The 14,490-nt window shown below is 34.3% G+C and overlaps 1 protein-coding gene across 1 annotated transcript in view; it reads right to left on the reverse strand.

The window, feature by feature from the left end:
- Positions 1-14,490, reverse strand: part of LOC106879093 (aquaporin-9) — a 79,307-nt gene that overhangs the window by 43,450 nt on the left and 21,367 nt on the right. The gene's annotated exons all lie outside the window — the stretch shown is intronic.

A 14,490-nucleotide genomic window follows, 5' to 3' on the forward strand; every position in this document is an offset into this window, starting at 1 on the left:
GGTAGTAAGTGTGAAGATCAAATAACACAGATCCAAGTCAGACAAATTGCTAGGGGCAAACTGATAGTATGTTCTTTGGATCTGTTGTTCATCTCTTCGTGCAAATATCAAGAATTTTTCAATGATAATTAATGGTTGATTAAAGAGAGTAATATTTATACGTTATACAATAATTATGTAGACTGGCTTGCTGACAGAAATTCTTCAAATAATATTCAGTGTTGCCAAAGTTTAAAAATCAAATGATATAACTCTGTTCATAAAAGAAAGGTATCTTAGAAGCGAGTTTTTAGATGTAAAGGACCATCGAAAGAAACTCATTACTGTGATATATGATTTTGTCCATTAGCTTTTGAAAAATAACGAAAGAAAAGGTAAAAGAAACTATCATTCATTCGTAATTAAAAATGACTTTATGATATTTAACTGAAAAGCAAATACCTATTAATCATTAACATTTTATTTGGAAAACGGTTGATTAAGTTTGAGGTCAGCCTACACAAAGCATAATCATCATCAAAGACCCAAATCATAGAAACGATTAAAAAAAGTTATTATAATGACTTCTTAATTAGATTTAAACCGTTTCATGTTGGTACCTAATTACCCAGCAACAATTTCTAAACAGATATGAATCTATATTTTTGAAAACGTTCTCTTTGATAATAATTAGATTCAAGTGAAATTCCTAAAATCACAGTACATCGACTTTCACGGATTCCGAACTCATGCTTTGTGTTCTTAGAGGCTATCGCTTCACCTGAGAGGTATTTCTACTAATAAATCAACTATGATATATTAGTTAATTTTCTATTTTCAAATCTGGTTTGATTTTTTGTTTTAATCTGCTCGAAGATCTGTCTTCTATTTCACAGTACTTTTAACAGCGCAGTAAAATAGTTAGTATCGTATCGTTTTATAATCAAATACGTTGTAAAAGAATTTTAAATATTTTTCATTCTACTCAGTAGGAGGTGACTGTGTCCATGGTCTCATAGACCCTAAATGACCAGTAAGATTGATGTAATTAATGTGATTCTTTTTTAGTTGCAATTTCATTTCTGTAGAAAAAACATGGCCAGGTAAAAATTCTAGAAGAGCAATGTTCTGGGGATAGAGGAATTGACAGAGTCGTTTGTGCAAGGTGGGTGGAGGTAGATCGATATGAATAGCGAGAAAAGAAGCAAATTAGTGGGAAGTTCTTTAGTGGCAATAGAGCAGCCAGCTCTGACGGTCAGAGTTCACTGTAGATAGAAAGAGCGAAGAACGGAAATAGAATTTCTGTGGGAGTGCGGTAGCAACTAACTCAATCCTATTGCCATTTTTTATGCAGTTAAATCTAGTGCTTTCATTCTGACGAAATCTAGAAGGCAACTAATCGAAAATTCCATGAACTTCAAATAAAAACTACTCAAGGTTCATCCCACATTATACTTTTCAGCAATTATACAGTTTAATTTTCCCTAAAATGATACGTGTTCACTTTAACTTCAGTGAAATATACGTATTAGCACGAAACATAATTATTCGATGTTTGTAGAACCATTTAAGGCACAAACATTCCAAATAATTTCCAATTTTCCATAGCTTTTGGGAGCAAGACACTCTGTTGAACTCTTTTTTTAAAACACACTAACATTTTCCCAAAAGTTGCGCGGTTGATGAACCCGTCAATCGCCGGCAAAATTTCAACATCAACTGAAAACTCTTAAAATACACGTAAAAAAACCTTAAGTCTGAAACAGTAATTTAATATCAGTTGCATACTTTTGAATATGTAAAAGTAACTATTTATGATGTTTGCCTTCTTATGAGCTTGCAAATTTACCTTATTACTAAAAGAAGTTAAAGCATTACTTTTGATGAAATATTCTAACCTTGTGATATAGGGCTCCATTGTCTCATTCCTACATTTACTATGATCTTCATGAAGGTTAAGGAACCAGATATCACTGTATAATCCTTTGGATAATATAAACCCAATACATCGTTGATAAGAAGATGTGATGCTCATGGCTGGAAGGCTTTTGATCGTGGATCTAGTTGATGAAAGCTGATCTGATGGTTAAACAACAACGGCAGCGTGAAGGTTAGATATAAAAGAAATTCAGATGTTATTTCACATTCGAATCTAATTAAATTTCGTTAAGCTAAAATGTTTATCACCTGCTCAGGTAAACTCTAATGAAGTACAATAAGGAAAAATAGGTAAAGCAAAGGAACAAATGTAAGGGATTGAAGAAATGTAGGAGTTAATTATATTTCTGATATCATGTCGTGTTTGCTATTGAAGAAAGAGTGCTGTTGCTTCGCTAAAAATTTCCTTCCGGCATTTCAAGTTGATATGATGTTAAAATTACTTCAGTTTCTATTTCTAATGTAGATCCTGGTTAATTTTCATGACCAATGAAGACTGTAATACTGAGAGCGCTTACGGAAATAAATAGTCAAAGGTGGTGTGAGAAAAAAACTTAACAATTACCAAAGTTACACTAATTTAAAGCCGGAAGAATTGAATGGAATTTTGAAATCAACTATTTGTTTCATACGCAAGTAAAGAGTTAAACTTGAAATATTACATTCTCTTCTTGGTAATTCGAAATCAGCATATAATCAGTAGATAATTAATCTAATTAACTAATGAACGAAAATTAGTTCATTGTTATTTAGCCCCAGATCAACCTTGATCGAACATACCGACTATCAATACTTCCAACTGAAAAAATCCTGTCGTTTAAAGGGTACCTAGTACTTGATTATCTAATGCTTCTAATTAGCTTATATCATGGCAGCAGATGATTTGAGGGGTTGTTAACTTCTGTTTCTCCCAGGTCAAGCAATCAATGCATAGATGTTTCCTCAGTACATGTGTTTGTAATGTAAAATGTAATAGCCACAACAGGGATTTGAAACCAGCCCTTAAACTCGATCTGTGATAAAATTAAGAAAATAGGTTGAAGCTACGTCGACATGTTAGAAGTAGTAGCCAAATCACACCCTACCGTTTAAAAAGGAAATAAAAAGACAATTTAATCATTGAGAGTTGTTGTAACACCTTTAATTATAGGTCGACTCAATCAAGGAACACCTGTAGCTAAACAACAACAACAATGTTTATTTCAAGACAGAAATAATGACCTTACGGTGGTATACCCAGGATGACTAAGAAACTTACTGATTTCAACCTTCGAGAGAAGTGTAGCTAATGTTGTAAAGCACAACCACTGCGTCGTGATGCACTTGTGCCCCACGTTGGACCACATATGTATTACGAGTCACAAAATGTTAGAATGTTTGGAAAACTTGAGAGTTTTAATGCTCTGCAGCGATGCATCAGTTATTATTTAATTCTTTCAGTGATTGAACTGCGGTCCAATGGGGTACCGTATTAGAGGGTTTTAGTTAAACGAATCAACCCTTTGACGTATTTATAAGTCTTTTTCTTTCTTTCTTTCTTTTTTTTTACCGAACCACAAATTCAAGGAGATGAAAACAAACACCGACTGTCAAACGGTGGTAGAGAACAAACACAAATGCACACACATACATATATACATCAAAAAAGGCTCAAAGGTCCTTCCCGAGTCCTAAGCTTATAAGGCCAGTTTCTTGAATTCTGTGGTGTATATGTTCCCCGCTGGATGGGACGCCAGTCCGTCGCAGGATTATTAACTTTTGCCAGCTGAGCGAACTGGAGTAACATGAAATGAAATGTCTTGCTCGACTCAAGAACACAACACATCGTCCGGTCCAAGATTCGAAACCATAATTTTACAAACATGAGTGCAACGCACTAACCAGAAAACCACATGCCTCGACACAGACACGCCACACACACACACACACACACACACACACACACGTGTGTGTGCATGTGTGTGCGTGTGTGTGTGTGTGTGTGTGTGTGTGTGTGAGTGTGTGTGTGTGTGTGTGTGTGTAAAATTGGATCAGAGAATCCAGGCGTCTATCTCAAGCAACTCTCACGCGTGGGAGTCTATCTCAAATTGCATGAAGGAGAATTTCTCCAGTGGTAACAGGTTTCAAACACAGAAGATCCAAAATGTTTACTTCCGTGGAGATTATATGTAATATACATTTCATTATGGACATGACTATATATATATATATATATATATATATATATTATGGACACGACTATATATATATATATATATATATATATATATATATATATATATATATATACGGATCATAGTTCTCATCTATGTTTATATACATATATGTTTGATTTGTTACCCATACGAAGTTGAAATTGTAATACCATGGAATAAATGTAATTCCATCAGCTACATTTTTCTCATATCTTATATGCGTGCATGCATACATGCATGCACGTATGTGTATATGTATGTATGCATGTATGTATGTATAGACACACTACATTTTGAGCTCCGATTATTTTCCCTCTGAATGTGCGCATAGATCCAAACTGGATTCAAAATAAGAATCTTAAAGTGGAAACTATGTAAATAAGGCTCTTACTTAAAAGTCTGTTGACGTATGTAATAGTATAGATATCTAGAAACGTTAATCTTCATTTAAATGAAAAACTTTAAAAAAAAATATTAAGCTATGCGCGTACTGTAAGCTTCAAATAATCCTAGAGCCTCAATCGGTTGCAAGTGGATAGCTGTTTACTGCATTTCCATCTATGATTTCAATCAGAAAAGCATATACAACGCTGTCTGTTATTTTCCACCAAAATATAAGTATTCAAGACAACCAACGGTTCTTTTTTTTTTTCCATTGATAATTGAAGCTATTTTCATTTCTGTTGTGTCTTTAATCTTCTTATGAAACGAACGATGACTGTCACATCTCATATCCATTTCGTTTCTCAAGCTCAAACTCCCGATTTTCCTGCAGTCAAAACTGTATATATGTGCGTACGTGCGTGTGTGTGTGTGTGTGTGTGTGTGTGTGTGTGTGTGTGTGTGTGTGTGTAAGCTATACGTATGTATGTATGTATGTATACATGTAAGTATGTGTGACTAATTTGTCTCTCGTGTCTCTTTTTCAATGTTCAGTGTTCTGGGGGGGGGGGGGGGTTAAATAACTACCTGCCACGCTGCAAGGTTATACCGAAATGTGTAACGACAATTTTATTGAATGCACAATCATGTATGTAATGTAAGAAGTTAGTTTCGCAACCACGTGGTTTCGGGTTCTGTTCCACTACACTATACTTTGGGCAAGTACCTTCTTCTAAAACCCCGAACCGATCAATGCCCGTCATTACGTTCTGTGTTCAAATGCCACCGAGTTCGACGTTGCATTTCATACTCTTGGGGGTCAATATAAGTAAAAATAAGTACCACTTGATTACTCACGGTGATGTAATTGACTTAAACCCCGAAATTGCTGGCCTTGTGCCAAAATTTGAAACCAATATGAGCCAGAAGTCTTTTAATTTGTAAAAGTAAAGCTTCATCATACTGTCACAAAAAGGTTATCCCTCTTTGGTTCTTATATCCTTGTATTTCACCCGGCGTACCAAGCGGAATGTTCCCCACCTCGGAGCATATAGTTTGTTGTTCTGTTGAAAATTAATGGAAAGAAGTTGAATTTGTACCTCAATGTTTATGTATATACGCTAACACCCTTTTAATTATTCTTATAGGGAAGGAATTGGTTTCTAAGAAACAAAGCTCTATCACTGGAATTTAGTTAAGAATATTGGTGGAATGCTACTTGTTAAATTTTTAAAAACTCTTCTGCAGTTTTACTGATCCGCTTTCAAACTGTTTTGCAAAGTATGCGTTAGCTGGTTGATTTCTTTACCTGCAAAAACTCCCTTTCTAAAGGATAAACATTAAGACATTTAGTAACATAGCCATTACCACTTTTTGATACATGCGTAAATTTAGATATTTATGTATGCATATGTTTGTAATTATATATGCATACATGCATATGTGTAAGTTTGTATGCGGATGATATGTATTATGTATATATGGTGTATGAATGCATGTATGAACATATGCATGTACGTAGGTTGATAGGTAGATGGAGATTTATGCGCATGGATATGTATGTATGTTTGTAGGTAGGTAGGTATATTTTCATACAAGTAGATATGAATTCACGTACATACATAGAACTTGTTCGAGAAAACAATATAAATGTAAAAACATTAGAGCTATACCATCATTCGGGGAGAAAGTAAATAAGGCGTTTTTTCAATTATTACAGACAAAGCTATTTTAACATGTTAACATCAGTTCTACCTCTAGTTGGCTAATTAACTGTTATTTTTGTCACTGTAAACTTGTCTTCGTGACATAGTCGTACGTTTAGTTTAAATCGAAAATTGAATCCTATACCCGACAAAAAATGTTTTATGCAAGTAATTAAGTAGGTATATCTTTATTCCTTTTTGTTTGAATACTTCTAGTAAGAAATGGGCTAGGATTTTTTAAGTAAAGAAACAAGGTTCTATTGCTGGAATCTGGATAATAAATACGATATACGCTACATGTTGAACTTTAGATATATCTTGCATATTTTTTATTGTTCTGCTTATAGATTGTATATGTAAATTCAAATTAACGACATATTTTTTATGCCTGGAAAATCTAACTTTCCGAGATTACCAATTAGATATTTTCTCACATAGCCAAGTGCAGCAATAATTATAGATATAAATATACATTATAATCTAAGTGTTAAAGTGTTCGAAGCAGTTATCCGTAAATGTTATCTTTCTTGCAAATTTTAAATTAGATGTTCGCATCTGCAAGTTAATAATTGGTTTCGAATTTCGGCACAAGGCTAGCGATTTCGGGAAAAGGGTAAATTGGTTACATCGACTTCAGTGTCCAAAAAGCAAAGTAAAACCCGGCAGGATTTGAAGTCAGAACATAAAGACGGACGAAATGCCAGTTCGCCACCTTCATCCGCAAGTAAATTATAAATCTCTAATAAGAATATTTGTTTTTTCTTTGTGTATGTATATAAGCTATATGTATGCATGCATGTATGTATGTATGTATGTATGTACGTATGTCTGTCTATCTGTATGTATGTATGTATGTATGTATGTATGTATGTGTGACTAATTTGTCTCTCGTGTCTCTTTTTCAATGTTCAGTGTTCTGTTTTTTAAATAACTACCTGTCATGCTGCAAGGTTATATCGAAATGTGTAACGACATTTTTATTGAATGCACAATCATGGATATAATGTAAGAAGTTCGTTTCGCAACCACGTGGTTTCGGGTTCAGTTCTACTACGCGATACTTTGGGCAAGTACTTTCTTCTAAAACCCTGAACCGATCAGCGCCTTGTGAGTGTGTTCGGTAGACAAAAACTTTGTGAAAGCCCGTTGTGTGTGTGTGTATATATATATATATATATATATATATATATATATATATATATATAGAGAGAGAGAGAGAGAGAGAGAGAGAGAGAGAGAGAGAGAGAGATATGCACACATACATATATGTCTAATGTAAACTTGTCTTCGTAACATAGTTGTACGTTTAGTTTAAATTCTAATAAGAATATTTGTTTTTTTTCTTTTCCGCCGCAAACAAGTTTATCAGACTTGTCATGTTTACACTTGACAGAAATTTCAGTGGAAATGCGCCACTAAGTTTCCAAGTTGATAGACTTACTAATAGATTAGTTTGTAGTTTCCCCTCGTAGTTAGGAGCATTTATCATGACCAAATTCCACTCTGTATCTTTTGAAAATATTGTAACCAGATTAAATCCCTTCTTCATACTGTGTCAGATTGGTATTTCTGTCTTCTTGTGAGCTACTTAAATACCATTCAAATTTACTCAATTTTTTATCATTTACATTCTTCCTCTGAAGAAGGAGCTGGTTTCTAACAAAGATACAAAGCTCCGTCTTTGGAATGGAGATAACGAAAATAGTGTCACATTTTAAACCCGGAGGTGAAACGTTCCACATACCAAAACAAGACCATGCATAGATATATTTCCCGAAGCCTTTAAGAAGATAGTAACACTGACATGAAGCGAAGATTCTTTTGGACTTGTAAGCGCTACATCACATCAAACTTCGAAGGCTATGCACTTGCAATCCAAGAACGGGGGTTGTTACTGAATACCTAATCAACAAAAGAGACAGTGAAGCTCTTGAAGTTCCAAGATGCAACCGAAAATATAGATTCCGTCATATTTCAGTGGAAAACATCACACATATAATTAACAGCTGCCCAAAAATGTCGTCAATGTATTACCTACCTATGCAACATGACGTTGTCGCAAAAACAACAGACAATGCCTTTCGAAACAAAAAAGACTGTCCTGGAATAAATATAGAGAATCCCCGCTGTTATTGAATGCGTACACAAATATCAACACAAGAAGTACATTCCTACCAAAACATCTGTCAAGTGTAAGCATAAAAGGTCGGATATTGTTGATTGTATTTGGGACAGACAAGAAATATTGTGTACCGTCACAGAGGTCAGCTGTCCTGTTGATGTGAATATCTCGCTGAAAATCAGAAAGAAGATAACTATGGACAACTACTTCGAAACATTTAGCTTGTATATCGAGATTACAAATTTACATTTATACGAATAGTAATTGGAGGATTTGATTTTGTAAGGAAATACCTAACTGTCGTCTGGATAAGCTTGGATTTTCAGAAAAAGAAATCAACCAACTGACTCGCACATTACAAGAACTGCCTGTAAACGGAAGTGTAAAACTCTGCAAGACTTTTGTCAGATTTGAAATGTGATACTGCTTTCCTTATCTACATTCCGAAGACGGAGTTTTGTGTCCTTGTTAGAAACCAGCTCCTTCTTCAGACGAAAAGTTTAAATGATTAAAAACAGAAGAGAAACATACACACACACACACACACACACACACACACACACAATTGGAAAAAGGAAAAGAATGACTTCACTGGTAGTTCTAATCAATTTAATTTTTTTTTAAATATAATTTTACAGTTTGGTTTGTAGATCTAGTAAGTTCTATGTTAACTTCGATGAAGAGACTTTTTAAAGATTCCTTAACTTTCCTGGAGAACTTTCTCACATTTGTCGGTAGCGATTGTCAAACTGATCTCAGGCTGTGTTATGCTGTATCTTTCTATACATAAGAGATTTGGATGCGTCTGGGGTAGGGTTAGGGTTTGTTAATAAGCGTGTTGATGAACAAGAGCTGAAAGAAAATAGTGAATAGTAAAAACAAGATAATTGATTAGGAATTGGAAGGTGATGGGGTGTTTAAGGAGTGTATTATGAAGGGCTTGTGGAAGTGCTCCCTTGCTGGTTCCATTTGAATAGATGACCTTTGGTGAAAATATAATGGTCAGATATTTTTCAAATTCTTTAATTGTGGCTGAATCAGCTATCTTAATTTCATAAAGAGAAACTTCAGGAAGATTCTGTTAAAGATGAGTTTAGGTGTGTGTCTGGAGGTGGGGTACTGAGTTGTAAGATACATGCTTTATGATAAAAAGGGGATGATACCAGAGTGAAAAAAGTAAGATTAGTTTTGGAATTGTTGATAGAAGTGTATTTTTTATAGTGGCTTTTGAGGAGGTGCGGGAGATCATGTTATCTCATATATTTATTTCACTACATATAAACATGCAAAAAATATACATACGTATATATATATATATATATATATATATATATATATATATATATATATATATATATATATGTATATATATATATGTGTGGGTTCACACATACATACATATATACATACATACATACATACATATACATATATATAAACACGTATATATACATATACATACATACATATATATATATACACACACATATGCCTGTATATACATACATATATACATACACATAGACATATATACATATATAGATAGATAGATAGATACATACATACATACATACATACATACATACATACATATATATATATATATATATATATATATATATATTCTAGTTCATACGTACCTATATATTTGTACATGCATTCACACTTGTATATTTATGTATACCTACATACATATGCATACGTACACATATACATATTTACACGTATCTACACTATTCAAGTATTTAAGTTTACATATACATTGGGGGGATGGGGATTAGTTAAATGGTAGTGTAGCTCCGAGGGTTGTTCTTCTCTTCAACGATCGAATGATTGAAAGTATGGGTGTCATCCACTTCTATTTGGAGTATGCATCTTTTTAAAAAACCAAAGAGAGAACTCCGTTATTAGGGGATGGAATATAATTTTTTTTTTTTTGCGTGTTCAGTAGTGGTTTGTACTTTCTAATGAAGAATTCTTCTTTATATTTCCATAAAAGTTAACAAGGAATCTTTACAAAACCTACCCATCGGGGATTACAAAGAACTTACTAGATCTACAAACCCATCTGTTAGAACTACCAGCGAAGTCATTCTTTTCCTTTTTCAAATATACTTAACTGAACCAAGGATTTCACACCACTACACCACACCACACACCACCACACCACACACCACCACACCAACACCACCACACCAACACCACCACACCAACACCACCACACCAACACCACCACACCAACACCACCACACCAACACCACCACACCAACACCACCACACCAACACCACCACACCAACACCACTATACCACACAACACCACATCACATCACACCACCACGCACACACTAGCACTCACAACTTCCCAGGACCCACACCATCATCCACACACCTACACATGCACACACGCACATGTCAAGGTCACCATCCTCTTCCACACGCACATACATGCTCTCCTATACACACGCACGCGCACCTTCGTTTTAGAATCACCACTACTTTATTATCTCCCCTTCTTCCTAGCTCTCCTGTGTGACCCCTCTGTTCGGCATTCACCATGATAGATTGCTAGCCACTACACATTCTTTATTTTCTCTCCTTGTTTCTTTCTGTCTTATTTTCTGTAGAAGAGCGTAGGCGTGAAACGTTAAAGACTTTTTCACTTCCCGAGTGATAAGCTAATATATCTGTTTGTTGTTTGCACCACCTGTCTTCGACTTTTGTTTTTTTGTTTTTTTTTTTGTGAATTCTCCCTTTATATATATATATATATATATATATATATATATATATATATATATATATACATACATACATACATACATACATACATACATACATGCATGCATACATACATACATACATACATATATACGTGTTGGAAGCTCGCTTCCCGCATGTAGGATATTCTTTCCTTCACTTTTCAGTACTAAGTTAATGTATTTATTTTTGCTGCTGTTGTCTAGCAGGTGTTATCTGAAAGAGACTATGTGACATTCGAATGCTGTCTGCACTAATCTCAAGCTTCTACTTCTTTTATCTCTTCTTAAGTATAGCCTGTCGATATCACTATTTCTATGGAGATTTCCAGTTGATGTTAGAATCTAGTATGTATATATGTATGTATGTATGTATGTATGTATGTATGTATGTATTCGTTTAAATTTAAACATACGGGTGGAAAAAAATTCTTGTTCATTAAATACTTAAAGCATAATTCTTTTATAAATATTCCAAAGTTTTCCGCACATGCTCTCTATCACTATAAATAATCTAACTTGATCCTATTTGAAATTCGTTTGATGTAATCGCTCGTTGAAAACATACAGCAGTTCGATATACATATATATATATATAATAAAGAATTAAAACATACATAGTGTCAATACCTTTCTAGGTTCATCATCAGATGAAGTACAAATATATACAATAAGTTTGTGATTTTTGTAACGGTGTGAAGTATATTATGTTCTATTTTACGAGTATTTTAATGACATTTTCATCCAGTTTATAACCAGAGTACCTTCGGTTCGTATAGTATACGATATGTATGATTTATGTAGTATTTGTCGGGGCAACATTTGTTATATTTCTTGTATTGTTCTGCTGCTGGGCCAACTTATTTGTTAGCGTACCCATTATTAATTAGTATTTGTTCTACATGTAAGGTATCTTCATATAAAGTTGTTTAATAAATAAAAATTCAAAAGCTAATCTAAGACCGTATTGTAGATATTTTATAGCTATCAAGATTCTCATTCTTGAGTCTGATATATTCTCTCTTTTACTCTTTTACTTGTTTCAGTCATTTGACTGCGGCCATGCTGGAGCACCGCCTTTAGTTGAGCAAATCGACCCCAGGACTTATTATTTGGAAGCCTAGTACTTATTCTATCGGTCTTTTTTGCCGAACCGCTAAGGTACGGAGACTTAAACACACCAGCATCGGTTGTCAAGCGAGGGGACAAACACAGACACACAAACATACACACACACACACACACACACACACACACACACACACACACACACATAGACACACACACACACACACACACATATATATATATATATATATATATATATATATATATATATATATATAGTTATCGCCAAGCCAACATGGCAGTCCCGAAATTAGGACGAAAGCTGCCGTGAATTAGCTCCAAGAAGCCATCGCCTCTAGCTAGCTATGTGACACACGAAACCTGTGTCCTTTATAACCTTCGAACAGGGGAGGTCAGCAGTTTCCCCTTGCTGGTTTGGCATCTGCAGACTAGTTTCAGGATGTTGCCCCTTGTCAATGCAGAGCAGCCAAGCTCCAGCCAGGCGGCGCTACTGACTGTCTGTTCGAAGGTTATTTATCTAATTTCAGTTGAATCTATCCACTGGTTTTCAGAAATAGAGTTATTAATATTTCTAAGTCTCTCTAAAGGAGACTACGGCAGCGGTACTGGAAATTAATAGTTATCGCCAAGCCAACATGGCAGTCCCAAAATTGGGACGAAAGCTGCCGTGAATTAGCTCCAAGAAGCCATCGCCTCTAGCTAGCTATGTGACACACGAAACCTGTGTCCTTTATAACCTTCGAACAGGGGAGGTCAGCAGTTTCCCCTTGCTGGTTTGGCATCTGCAGACTAGTTTCAGGGTGTTGCCCCTTGTCAATGCAGAGCAGCCAAGCTCCAGCCAGGCGGCGCTACTGACTGTCTGTTCGAAGGTTATTTATCTAATTTCAGTGGAATCTATCCACTGGTTTTCAGAAATAGAGTTATTAATATTTCTAAGTCTCTCTAAAGGAGACTACGGCAGCGGTATAATTTTTTGTATAATGAAATGGTATATTATAGCATTATTATTATTTCCTCTATCTCTGTCTAAGAATAGACTAATGTTTTGGTTTGAATTTATACTAAAGCCACTTTGGATCGTAAACAAACTTATTTTCAAGACCGTCTTTCATGTTTTCATTAATCACATATTCGTATTTTTCTCAGTAACTGTCATTAATGTATCTGCTGTGGAAGATGTGGCTATGTTCGGAAACAAATATGATTTCACTGTTGGTCATGTAGAATTATAAGAATGTGAACCTGAGTAGGAAACTCATAATGATCTTGTCTATTTAAGTGTATAGACTACAATATGTCCGGTGAAAGAGAACTTCAATTCTGTAGGCAACGAGAAGCGTCTTTTGGGTTTATTGTACGATGCGTGTAGACGTTATAAGTCGTAAACAATTTTATCACTTATAACTATAACCATGATTCTTCGCGAGAAACAGCAGAATCTACAAATTACACACAATTATTCCCCTTACTTCATTAGATAATGAGACCGAGACGTTCATTAACCGTTAGTAGACTAATGGATTTAGGAACATTTCTGCTCCAAATAAAACATAAAGGACTTAAGATATTATATATATATATATATATATATATATATATATATATACACACACACACAGATAAAGAGAGATTTTAAAATTTCATTTGCTGTGTTATCTTGCACAATTACCGTCATATATTTGTTGTTGAAATTATAGGGGCCTGGGTTATTAATATAATAAACAATTCGCCAGAAAGTCTTTGAACAAAACTATATCGAAGCAAATAAAACCAATTAAGTCTGAAATTGTGATGCTATGGATCACAGACAAGGACTTCTATCGATAATGGTATTAAGATCAGAGCTTTATATGTATGTAATCAATAATGGGAAAGCATAATTAATCAATGAATTTAGTCCAATTATAATATAAGACGACTAGTGCGGAAATTTTTTATGGTTGATATATTTATAGAATATGAAATATTTATAGATTATAATCTATAAATATATGTATATAAACATACATACACACAAATATATATATGCAGATAAAGACAGAGAGACAGACAGACAGCGATTCTATCTATATTTATCAATTTTTTGTATCAGTAATATTTCTCTAATAAATATAATCATAGAAATATACATAATATTATAGATGTACATGAGTGTATACACACACACACATACACACACACACACACACACACACACACACACACACACATATATATATATATATATATATATATATATATATATATATATATATATATATAGAGAGAGAGAGAGAGAGAGAGAGAGAGAGAGAGAGAGAGAGAGAGAGAATGGAACAAAAAC

This window comes from Octopus bimaculoides, chromosome 3 (assembly GCF_046866305.1).
Source record: "Octopus bimaculoides isolate indiv1 chromosome 3, ASM4686630v1, whole genome shotgun sequence".
Taxonomy (NCBI): domain Eukaryota; kingdom Metazoa; phylum Mollusca; class Cephalopoda; order Octopoda; family Octopodidae; genus Octopus; species Octopus bimaculoides.